The following is a 13,085-nucleotide window of genomic DNA, read 5'->3' on the forward strand; positions in this document are numbered from 1 at the left end:
GTTCTTGTGTGTAGTCATGCTTATTCATGAGTATTTTGTTCAGCCTGTGAAGTAAATATCTGAAGGTGGCTTCTTTGTGGGTTATGGGGTGACTGGATTGGTTATGAATAATGGTGCTGGTGAGTGTGGGTTTTCTGTAGATTGTGAATTCATGTTTGTTGTTTCTCTTGTGTATAGTGAGATCTAAGAAATTAAGTTTTTCATCTGTTTGTGTTTCTATGGTGAATTGTATTTGTGGGTGGATGGAGTTTATGTTATCATGAAGTTCTTTTATGCGGAACAGTGGTTCATCTATTAAGCAAATTATGTCATCTACGTATCTGTACCAATATATTATTTTGTACTGTTTTAGTATTAATATTTTGTCAAAGATTTGTTTTTCTATCTGGTTGAGGAAAATGTCAGCTAGGAGGCCACTGATTGGGGATCCCATGGGTAGTCCATCTTGTTGAGAGTAAAATCTGTTGTTGAATGTGAAGTAGTTCTGTTCTGTGATGAGCCTGAGTATGGCTAATATTTCTTGTATGTTTGTTGTGGGTATGTTTCCTTGCAGTTGGAGGTTTCTTTCTATTGTGTTGATGGTTTCTTCTGTTGGGATGTGTGTGTACATTGAAATTATATCAAATGAAACCAATGTTGCTGTGTATGGTATGTTTTCATTTTTTATTTTTTCTATTACGTCACTTGAGTTCTTCATCCGAATGTTTGAAAGTATTTTACAGTTGCAAAACTCGCATCCGACTCACTTCACCACAACACAGTGTGATTGTGGTTTGTTGCCGGCCGGTGTGGCCGTGCGGTTCTAGGTGCGTCAGTCTGGAACCGCGAGACCACTACGGTCGCAGGTTCGAATCCTGCCTCGGGCATGGATGTGTGTGATGTCCTTAGGTTAGTTAGGTTTAAGCAGTTCTAAGTTCTAGGGGACTAATGACCACAGCAGTTGAGTCCCATAGTGCTCAGAGCCATTTGAACCATTTTTTGTGGTTTGTTACAACAAACCAGAATCACACTGTGTTCTGGTGGAGTGAAAAGTACTTGTTATAGTTACATGTGCATCACAATACCTCAGCATGATGCGGAGGATGGAAGTGCTTGCCACACGAAAACATGGAAGGCTACCTGCAGTAATTAATACACAAGTTATCCAGAAAATTCATGCACACCCAAATGTGAAGAATAAATAAAAAATTAAACGCACTGACGATGGTACAGTTGTGCCGAAACATGTTTGGGTACTGAGAAAAACGGTGTTTTGCATAAGTGGAGGACCTCACATCCAACAATTTGAACCTTTTATTCGGAGGACAGGTGAAGTGGCGCCACTGCAAGGACTGCCGTGTTGCTGCTTCGCCTGTGACGATTTTCAGCAAAATTTGTCACGATCAGCCTCGTAATTCGCAAACGACTCCACAAACATGGTCCATCGTTCCCCTTTAAGGTCTTCTGTCAGGCCGTGAGGAACTGAGAGGGCACACACCTTTGAGTGCGCCAGTACTACCAACAGAGACGTTCAGTTTGACACCGAGGTATTTCATTGTGATCTGTCGATCACCTCGCACGAGTGTGCCCGCACGCTGCAACATTCCAGGAATCACTACTGTGTGCGACCGGCCGGAAGGCGGGATATCGGAGACGTTTGCGCGATCTTGTTGCGATGGTGACAGACTCCTCGTCCAACGATTCACCATGCTTTTGCAAACTGACAGATCTCCGTAGACATTCTCCAAGTGCCTATGAATATCTGCGATGCCCCGGTTTTCCGCCCAAAGAAACCCAAAGACAGCTCTCTGGAAAGCACCTCCGTTACCGATGTCATTCTCCAGACTCGTATATCGCGATAAACTTGTGCCGATAATCTAAAGTTACCATAGTGTACGAAGTAATGAGATCGAAGACGATTCAGAATGAACTTGAATGGTTCAAATGGCTCTGAACACTATGGGACTTAACATCTGAGGTCATCAGTCCCCTAGAACTTAGAACTACTTAAACCTAACTAACCTAAGGACATCACACACATCATCCATGCCCGAGGCAGGATTCGAACCTGCGACCTTAGCGGTGGCGCGGTTCCAGATTGAAGCACCTAGAACCGCTCGGCCACTCCGGCCGGCAGAATGAACTGAACAAAATTTAAGAAGTAGTAGCAGGGAACATCTAATGTTACGCAAACAAGTTTTCGATTGTTCTCCAAATCGTCATTCGTATTTAGTTGTCAATTTCACTTTTAAACTTTTGTGAAAAAATGGCACCGGTATCTGAAACTGGAACGAAAGTGGCCACCCTCGCGTTAAGCATTTGTAAGGACGTTACAGCAGAATGCAGGCACTGCCGCGATTTTCAATAAGGCATGTTGTCACGCGAGCTGCGAAATGCACTAAAGTCGTGAGATGCACTGCAGCGCTCAGAATTTAAATGCAACACACCGATGATATCAGCATTTCCCAGCCGAAGGAATTAAACATAAGCGTGTTAGCAACAGACATATTATTGGTTATGATATTGGTATTTAGTGCTGACAGTATAGCCCGGCGGTAACAACTTCTGACATTTCACAGCGGTCCCTGTTAACGATAGTGTTCTGCAAGGTGAACCGTTCTGACATTTTGCCTGAATGGAAATGCTGGCGCGTATTATATTGGTTGGAGACCTCGTTTAGCGACAGCGAAATCATATTTCCGTAAAAAATAATACGTACGACGGTAATTTTACTTGTTCGCGGTAATGAAGGCAAGTCACTGAACATGCTAGCTCGATCCGACACCCTGCAGTTATCTTACGAAATTGTCATATAAATTTACCTGTGCGAATAGCTATTCACCGACTCCAGAAACGAACGTAAATATTGCGGAACCTCTAATGCACAGCTATTTGTATAACGGGAAAAAGTTGGTGCCCCTTGTGTCACGTATGAAAATAATTAGAGGGAAGTTAACGTACGCATGGCCGTTTGACAACCCACAGAAGTATTTTTACGGTATTCTACTAAGAACATATGTTATCATTATCGTTCTTAGATGGGAATGGTCATTTGAACATCTCTTGTCGCACATACATCACTATCGATTCCTTAATTCCTCTTGGATGGTCTCTGAGTCTTTTCGCATACTGTCGACTCCACTGTACACAATGTCTCGTGATATAAGAGATACCACGTTTTGTTCCACAATTTCTGCAGTCTTGGTAGTAATTACATACCCAAATGGTTCTCCTGTAAATATTCTATAATAAAAGTAGGAAAGTTAGACTCAGATTTCTCACAAAATTTCTCCAGCTTTTTGATTTGGCTACCGGCCATTTATTTCCAGACTCATAAAATTCTGTACATACTAGTATACAGCTTCGTTAGATAAACTCATGGCCTATAATACAGAATGACAGAGATAAAAAAAAAAGCACGTAGTGTGAACATCGCTGGGTGAAGTAGAGGGCTTGGTAAGAGCTATGAACCGAACTTCATTATTAGAGAGGCATTGTGAAACACTGAAGGTCATTATAATGAGAACGAAAGCAATACCGAAACCTCCTTCAGATAAGTCATAACGACATTTCTAGAATTCGCACAAATGAGGCTGAAAGTCATTCACAATCATAATATACTTGGAGTCCTCAGAACAGGTGCTGGGCCGGCCGCGGTGGCCTAGCGGTTCTAGGCGCTCAGTCAGGAACCGCGCGACTGCTACGGTCGCAGGTTCGAATCCTGCCTCGGGCATGGATGTGTGTGATGTCCTTAGGTTAGTTAGGTTTAAGTAGCTCTAAGTTCTAGGGGACTTATGGCCACAGATGTTGAGTCCCACAGTGCTCAGAGCCACTTTGAACAGATGCTGGTAGGAAAACGGGTACACCAAAATTACACTCCTGGAAATTGAAATAAGAACACCGTGAATTCATTGTCCCAGGAAGGGGAAACTTTATTGACACATTCCTGGGGTCAGATACATCACATGATCACACTGACAGAACCACAGGCACATAGACACAGGCAACAGAGCATGCACAATGTCGGCACTAGTACAGTGTATATCCACCTTTCGCAGCAATGCACGCTGCTATTCTCCCATGGAGACGATCGTAGAGATGCTGGATGTAGTCCTGTGGAACGGCTTGCCATGCCATTTCCACCTGGCGCCTCAGTTGGACCAGCGTTCGTGCTGGACGTACAGACCGCGTGAGACGACGCTTCATCCAGTCCCAAACATGCTCAATGGGGGACAGATCCGGAGATCTTGCTGGCCAGGGTAGTTGACTTACACCTTCTAGAGCACGTTGGGTGGCACGGGATACATGCGGACGTGCATTGTCCTGTTGGAACAGCAAGTTCCCTTGCCGGTCTAGGAATGGTAGAACGATGGGTTCGATGACGGTTTGGATGTACCGTGCACTATTCAGTGTCCCCTCGACGATCACCAGTGGTGTACGGCCAGTGTAGGAGATCGCTCCCCACACCATGATGCCGGGTGTTGGCCCTGTGTGCCTCGGTCGTATGCAGTCCTGATTGTGGCGGTCACCTGCACGGCGCCAAACACGCATGCGACCATCATTGGCACCAAGGCAGAAGCGACTCTCATCGCTGAAGACGACACGTCTCCATTCGTCCCTCCATTCACGCCTGTCGCGACACCACTGGAGGCGGGCTGCACGATGTTGGGGCGTGAGCGGAAGACGGCCTAACGGTGTGCGGGACCGTAGCCCAGCTTCATGGAGACGGTTGCGAATGGTCCTCGCCGATACCCCAGGAGCAACAGTGTCCCTAATTTGCTGGGAAGTGGCGGTGCGGTCCCCTACGGCACTGCGAAGGATCCTACGGTCTTGGCGTGCATCCGTGCGTCGCTGCGGTCCGGTCCCAGGTCGACGGGCACGTGCACCTTCCGCCGACCACTGGCGACAACATCGATGTACTGTGGAGACCTCACGCCCCACGTGTTGAGCAATTCGGCGGTACGTCCACCCGGCCTCCCGCATGCCCACTATACGCCCTCGCTCAAAGTCCGTCAACTGCACATACGGTTCACGTCCACGCTGTCACGGCATGCTACCAGTGTTAAAGACTGCGATGGAGCTCCGTATGCCACGGCAAACTGGCTGACACTGACGGCGGCGGTGCACAAATGCTGCGCAGCTAGCGCCATTCGACGGCCAACACCGCGGTTCCTGGTGTGTCCGCTGTGCCGTGCGTGTGATCATTGCTTGTACAGCCCTCTCGCAGTGTCCGGAGCAAGTTGGTTGGTTGGTTGGTTTGGGGAAGGAGACCAGACAGCGAGGTCATCGGTCTCATCGGATTAGGGAAGGAAATCGGCTGTGCCCTTTGAAAGGAACCATCCCGGCATTTGCCTGGAGCGATTTAGGGAAATCACGGAAAACCTAAATCAGGATGGCCGGACGCGGGATTGAACCGTCGTCCTCCCGAATGCGAGTCCAGTGTCTAACCACCGGAGCAAGTATGGTGGGTCTGACACACCGGTGTCAATGTGTTCTTTTTTCCATTTCAAGGAGTGTATTTTCGTGTGTTTGCCGTGAAAGCTGTCTTTGCAACTGTATTCAGTTCACGCTCCGCTCCCTCCGCCACAAAACAAAACGAAACACCTCCCAGACAGACCATAAAGGCGCAGTGGTACCGACCGGCCGCCGTGTCATCCTAAGACCATAGGGACCACTGGATACGGATATCCTGGGGCATGTGGTCAGCACACCGCTCTCCCGACCGTACGTCAGTTTCCGAGACCGGAGTCGCTATTTCTCAATCAAGTAGCTCCTCAGTTCGCCTCACAAGAGCTGAGTGCACCCCGCTTGGTAACAGCGCTCGGTAGACTGGATGGTCACCCATCCAAGTGCTAGGCCAGCCCGACAAGACTTAACTTCGGTGATCTGACGAGAAGCGGTGTTAACACTGCCGCACGGCCGTTCTCCCCCTCCGCTACGCCTCTAAGAAATAATATGAAGAGGAACATAAAGTAAGGATATCGCTCCTAACTCTTAGCTTGCTAAAGCGACAGTATATTTGGAATTAATGTTGCCGTCAAATAACGCAAAATATCGACGACAAATAAGAGAGTAGTATTACAGGGAAACTAATGTGAGACGAGATTCTTCACGGACAACTGCAATTTCTAACATGTGACGAACTATATGTAAATTCACATTGACAAGGAACACATCTCACTGTGCATGTGTTAACTGTTACAAGTAAGTTTATTGGATGATATTTATATGTAAATAAATATTTTACAATAACGTATTTTATGTTCTGGTCTCTAAATGTTCAGCCTCAAAAAGTGAGTAGTTAGACAGGTTTTAGATACCATTTGGCCTAGAGCTTGAGGTGAAATAGTATTATAGCACTTGATCTACGAAGCTCTACTGCTGCTAAAATCGGAATGTCATAAACACTTACGGCTTACCTGACCTCGCATGTAAAGAAAAAGGCCGCATGTATTCCAGGTATTGGATTCTCATCAGAGTCATTTTGGAAGTAATCTCTATCTGCTTTGATTCATCATACAGATAAAAAATATTCCGTCTTTCGCAACTGAATATATTTGTGTGTGCCATAAACGTTCCGCTTATTTACGCTACGCATCTTTAGCGGTCTATAATACCAAGAAAATTAATTAATTCTACATATTTTGATACGAGATTCGTAGTGATTCTTTGGCACCTCATTTTGAATGTGGCTGTTTCTATTTATAAACACATTAATACAAAAGAGATGAATGAAGAACGAATTATCCGAATGGGACGAAACTCGATAGATGTGATGTACATGTACACACAAACAAATTGGATGATTTATTCAAGTGAAACATCTTTACAAACTGAGTAAGTCAATAATGTGTTGGTCTACATTTGGTCCTTATGTAACCAGTTATTCGACTTGGCGTTCATTGATAGAACTGTTGAAAGTCCTCCTGAGGGATATGGCGCCTAATTTTGTCCAACTGGTGCATTACGTCATCACTTTCGCGAGTTTGTTAAAGGCTCTGCCCATAATGCTCCGAAAGTTCTCATTGGGGGGGGGGGGGGGGGTCGTATCCTATCGCCGTCCAGGTGCCTCTCCACATACGTCTTCGGCCTGTAATCTCATTGACTGGATTGGAATTATCTTCAGTGTTAAGTCCCGCTTCGAACTGAGCAACGATGTGTCTGGAGTCCAAACGAACAACTGCGAGATACCAACGTACCTGCGGCCCATCATAAGGCCTGACAACGTAGACCGATGGTCTGGGGTATCATTTCAATTTCATAGTAGCACCCCTTCGATAGTCATCCACAGGTTCTTGTAGCACAGCGGTGCACTGACGACGTTTTATGCCCAGTTTTGTCGCGCTTCACGGCATGCCATCCTGTGCTTACATTTCAGCAAGATAGCCCGCACACAGCAAGAGTTTCTGCTGCTTCTCCTCATGCTTGCCAAACCTTACCTTGGCCAGCACGATTGCCGGATCTTTCCCCAGTTGAAAACGTTGAGAGTGTCATTGGCAAGACCCTCCAACCAGCTGGGGGTTGCGGCTGTCTAACTCGTCAGTTGGTCAGAATCTGACACGATATCCATCGGGAGGACAGCCAAGAAAACTGTCAATCAGGGCCAAGTTGAATAACTTCTTGCATAAGGGCCGCAGTTGGACCAATGCGTTATTGACTTGCTGATACAGTGAAACCCTTTCTCATGAATGAATCATATATTTTTTTTTTTTTAAATGTAATCATTTGTTTGTACATGCACATCACAGCTACCGGTTTCCTTACCATTCGAATTCTTTCGCGGTTTGTCGTTACATTTTCTTAGAATGTATAAAAAAAAGGTGGTATTTGCTTATATTCATTTTTATGTCCTAGTCGTGCCTTATTTGTTGGTCCATTTGTGCTAAATTCACATAGTACAGGCAGCTTACAATAACCATTTCTTTGCATACAACCTGCGCTGTAGCACATAGTACACTGCTCATATACCTCAGAGGTAATGGAAGGATTATGGGAGGTGAAGAAGAGAAGAGTGGAATCGAGTGTTGTGGTGCGGACAGGGGAAAAGTGGGTGGTGCAGCAATGTGTGAGTGCAAGTGTGTGCGCACGCGCACGCGTGCGAACTTTTAGGTGTATAATTTTTTTTATTTTTTGCGATAAGTTTTGAATTACTTTGACTGTTGTTCTTCTGTTGATCATTGAGAATTTTCTTTATTTATGGCCTTCTGTATGAAGTAACCTTCCTGTAGATTCAGCATTCCCTTATTTTCATTGTTATGGCATAATACTGTTACCTATTTTTATCCTTGTGTGATGCTCATTTTCTTTTATTAGGAGTCCTGCATACGTGGAGTGGGTGCATACACCCTTGAGTCCCTTTATATGTTCTTTGTACCTGGAAGTTAAAAATTTCTTGTAATCATCCCAATATATTTACTGTTAGTACTGCTACATGCGAATTCATACGAGGGTAGGAACATTAATAGTGTCAACTATTTATTTGCTGCTCGTACAAAATAGATACGTGTTTCAAAGTTGTAAGGACCTTCGAAGTAGTCACTAGCATTGTGTTTAACCCGTTGGCAGCGATGTGGAAGTCGTAGGATACTCTTAGCAGTGCCAGTTGTGTTGACAGTTCGAGCGGAGCGGTCTGTTGCCCGATGAATTTGTAGCAGTTCTGAAGCGAATTCCGTGAAGTGTTTCCTTCAGTTTAGAAATCGAGTTGAACTTCAGAGGGATTAAGTCAGGGGAGTGCAGTAGGTGGTATAGCACTTAGCAGCCCCATCAGTTAGACAAATCAGTAACAGCTTGCACTGTACGTGCTTGAGCATTGTCCTGCAAAATGATGGTCAGGTCCTGCAGAAAGTGTCATCACTTCTGTCTCTATGCTGTTAATTTTTGGAACACAACCTATTACCAGTTTGGAGACACGAGTGATGACACTTTCTGCAGGATATGACCATCATTTTGCAGGACAAAGCACAAGCACGTACAGTGCAAGCTGTTTCTGATTTGTTTGACTGATGGGGCTGCTAAGTGTTATACCACCTACTGCACTCCCCTGACTTAAGCCATCGTAAGTTCAACTCGATTTCTGAAGTGAAGGAAACACTTCACGGCATTCGCTTCAGAACTGCTACAAATGGACCGCGCCGCTCGAACTGTCAACACAACTGGCACTGCTAAGAGTATCCTACGACTTCCACATCGCTGGCAACGGGTTATACACAATGCTGGTGACTACTTTGAAGGTCCGTAAAACTTTAAATCACATATGTATTTTGTACGAACTGTAAATAAATAGTTGTCACTATTAAAGTTCCAATCCTCGTATATTCCTGAATGTTGTTTTTATCTCTCTCTTCTGTCACGGTTTGTAGTTTATTTTGTGTTGTGCTATTTATATGGAAGGATACATTAATTTTTTATGTTTTTAAAGATTTTATCAATCTTTTGCGTGAGCTGGAATTGGTATGTTATTGTGTTCCATTTTGTGTTGCTGAATGGGTTTTCTGACTTAAGTGTGCATTGTGTGCTATAATTATGTGCTGGTATATGGGGACTGTTTTTAATTTTGTTGTCTCCTATCTGTATTTTCCTTTTAATGGGACCACATAATTTATTACTCTTTTGCCACTGTATCCACTGTTTTGTGCTACGTATATATATCGTCATCTTTAGTTCTTCTTGGTAGCTCTATTTGCTTAGTGGTATTCTGCACAGTCTGTATACAATATGTCTGATAGCTGCCGTATTCCTTAAGACTGCAGGTAGTTTGTTTGTGAATTATCATATCTGTTGTTGTTTCCTTGCTGAAAATGTTAAAAATGTGTCTGTTGTTAGCTTTTATGATTTTGAGGTAGAGGTAGTGTATTGCCTCTTTTTCTTTTGTTGACATGATGGACTGGATGTTGTGGTACATGTTATTTTTCTCTCTGCGTAAACTGTTTCAATGTTCTTGTGGTTCATCTATGTGGCATACAAAAAAGTCGTCTACATACCTGTACCAGTTTATGTTATTTCTTCAAAAAGTATGTTTTCAATGTTATGCATTATTACCTGTATATTTGCTAGAAAATGTATGAGACTGGGCTCCTCACAGGAAGGCCTTGTTTTTGTAAATGGAATAAATCATAAAATTAAAAGTAGTTTCGCTTGTTGATCATTTTTTGATGTGTATAAGATCTTCTGTAATGGTGTTTGGAATTTCTCGGTTGCCCGTCAGTTCTCTTACAATGTTAATTTTGTCGGCAAGTATTACCAATGAAATAATTAGAAGTATCAATTTCTCCACCAGTAACACATTGGCTGCTCATACTCTTCCTGTTGCTGACTGAAGTTATACAGTGGTTGATGTAGCGAGTGTCGTGGAGAGTTTTCTTTACCCAAGTGTTACAGCACACATCCTTATGCGAATTAGCAGTTTTGATTTTAAAATTTCGAAATCATCCTGTTGTGTCCAAGTGAATGACGAAATGAAGGAAGAATGTTTTTAAAAATTTCAAGCACCTGATTTTTAAGCTCCAAAACCATTCTTCCGCAGCATGGGAGCGATGGACTGGTGTGGTTTCTGTTTTGTTTCTGTCACCTGTGCTGCTGGTGGAGGCAATGGCAGACACGTTGCAGCTTCCATTTCATACAGTGTAAACAAGTCCCATAGGACTATACAGCCAGCAGTAACTTGAATAGTGCCGTGTCAAGCCGGGTGTTTCTCTTCGTATGGTTTCCTACCTATTCGTACCCATGTAAGAAAATGAAACACCTACAACAGTCTTTATGATCTTATTAATTGTATGGCTACCAGTTTCGGTGCTTCAGTCCACCATCTTCAGACCTTAGCTAATGGTGAAAAGATTAACGCCATCCGACACACGACGCATCGGTGGCCAACATCTACAACTGGTGTACACAGACCGCTATGTTGTCTCTCTAACCATAAACTATAATAAACAGTCTTTTGTCTTTTTACCTATCCGATCCTCTGCTGCGTTCACTATTTTATCTCTCAGAGCTATCAGTTCGTCTTCTACTGTATTCCTTTCTCCGGTTTCAGTCAGTTGTTGCGTAATGATGCCTTTGAAACTCTCAGCAGCCTCTGGTTCTTTCAACTTACCTAGCTCCTGTCTCCTTAATTAAATACCTTTCTCCAAATTATTCAGTTTCAATCTACGCTTGTTGTTGTTGTTGTTGTTGTGGTCTTCAGTCCTGAGTCTGGTTTGATGCAGCTCTCCTTGCTACTCTATTCTGAGCAAGCTTCTTCATCTCCCAGTGCCTACTGCAACGTACATCCTTCTGAATCTGCTTAGTATATTCATCTCTTGGTCTCCCTCCACGATTTTACCCTTCACGCTGCCCTCCAATACTAAACTGGTGATCCCTTGATGCCTCAGAACATGTCCTACCAACCGATCCCTTCTTCTAGTCAAGTTGTACCACAAACTCCTCTTCTCCCCAATTCTATTCAGTACCTCCTCATTAGTTATGAGATCTATCCATCTAATCTTCAGCATTCTTCTGTAGCACCACATTTCGAAAGCTTCTATTCTCTTTTTGTCCAAACTATTTATCGTCCACGTTTCACTTCCATACATGGCTACACTCCATACAAATACTATCACAAACGACTTCCTGACACTTAAATCTATACTCGACGTTAACAAATTTCTCTTCTTCTGAAACGCTTTCCTTGCCATTGCCAATCTATATTTTATATCCTCTCTAATTCGACCATCATCAGTTATTTTGCTCCCCAAGTAGCAAAACTCCTTTACTACTTTAAGTGTCTCATTTCCTAATCTAATTCCCTCAGCATCACCCGACTTATTTCGACTACATTCCATTATTCTCGTTTTGCTTTTGTTGATGTTCATCTTTTATCCCCCTTTCGAGACACTGTCCATCCAATTCAACTGCTCTTCCAAGTCCTTTGGTGTCTGTGATAGAATGACAATGTCATCGGCGAACCTCAAGGGGGAGAGGCTACAACCATGTCTCACTACCTTCCCAACCACTGCTTCCCTTTCATGTCCCTCGTCTCTTATAACTGTCATCTGGTTTCTGTACAAATTGTAAATATTCTTTCGCTCCCTGTATTTTACTCCTGCCACCTTAAGGATTTTTAAATGAAAAGACGTTAGTAGCATTGTAAGTCTTTATTCATCGCATCTGCATGTGTGTTTCTCAACATAGCAAATATGTTGATAAACTCGTTTCCGTCTATGACACCCGAATTTGTTGATACCTGTAGAATGTTGGATTCCATTGACGGAGCCACAACCTCTCCTCTGCTTGCACCACTTCGTGTCTATCAAACGGAAGCCCTCGAACACGTTGTTGAGTCGGGACTGTATGGAGGATGATGGATGACAGTGAACTTAAGACATCATATTGATGCAGATGTCGCAGCGCTCGTACGTAGTCTGGTATTGTAATGCTGAAGGAGATGGTGCTTCATATATGGACAAACTCTTCGAATTCAAAACTGGATTATAGCACGCTAAATCTCACACACCATCAAAGCTACGGTACACATTGCCGTATTACGTGTTTCAAATCGGAGCTCTCTAGCGGCAGAAGACTGCAAATACGTTGACATGAAGAATACAGATGTGGTATTTTAATAAAGTTTGTTTTGCTGAAACAGTTTTAAGAGTGTTCACAAAAAATTCGGAGGCATTACTTTTACCCACGCAGTCGAATGTGAGAACATCTGATGCTGGAAATACAGTTCAAACTCTTGTTCCGAAATCTCTTACCATTATACAGGGTGAGTCATAAGCCGAAACGCCCCTTTTATTCCGTGAACGGTTACACATATCGGAACGCAGTTTTCGGCAAATGATAAAGCGTCGAGGGGCACATATGTTTTTGTCTGATCAATGTTTTTAGCGCTGGTGTCGACTCTAGTATTGAATTAAGTGCTTTTTTAAGTAGAACCATATACTTTTTATAAGTGCCTTCGTTAGCTCTTGAGAAGACAATTACAGTGATACAGCGTTTGTTAATGTTGAGGTTGAAACCAGTCGTAAAAAATTAGAGAAATATTCTAGAATTGGAGAGCACAGTGGCCGGAAACGCCATTTCCGGTGCAGAGACTGCCAAACAGGTCTAGGTCCAGGCTGCATAGC

This window comes from Schistocerca nitens, chromosome 2 (assembly GCF_023898315.1).
Source record: "Schistocerca nitens isolate TAMUIC-IGC-003100 chromosome 2, iqSchNite1.1, whole genome shotgun sequence".
Classification (NCBI taxonomy): Eukaryota; Metazoa; Arthropoda; class Insecta; order Orthoptera; family Acrididae; genus Schistocerca; species Schistocerca nitens.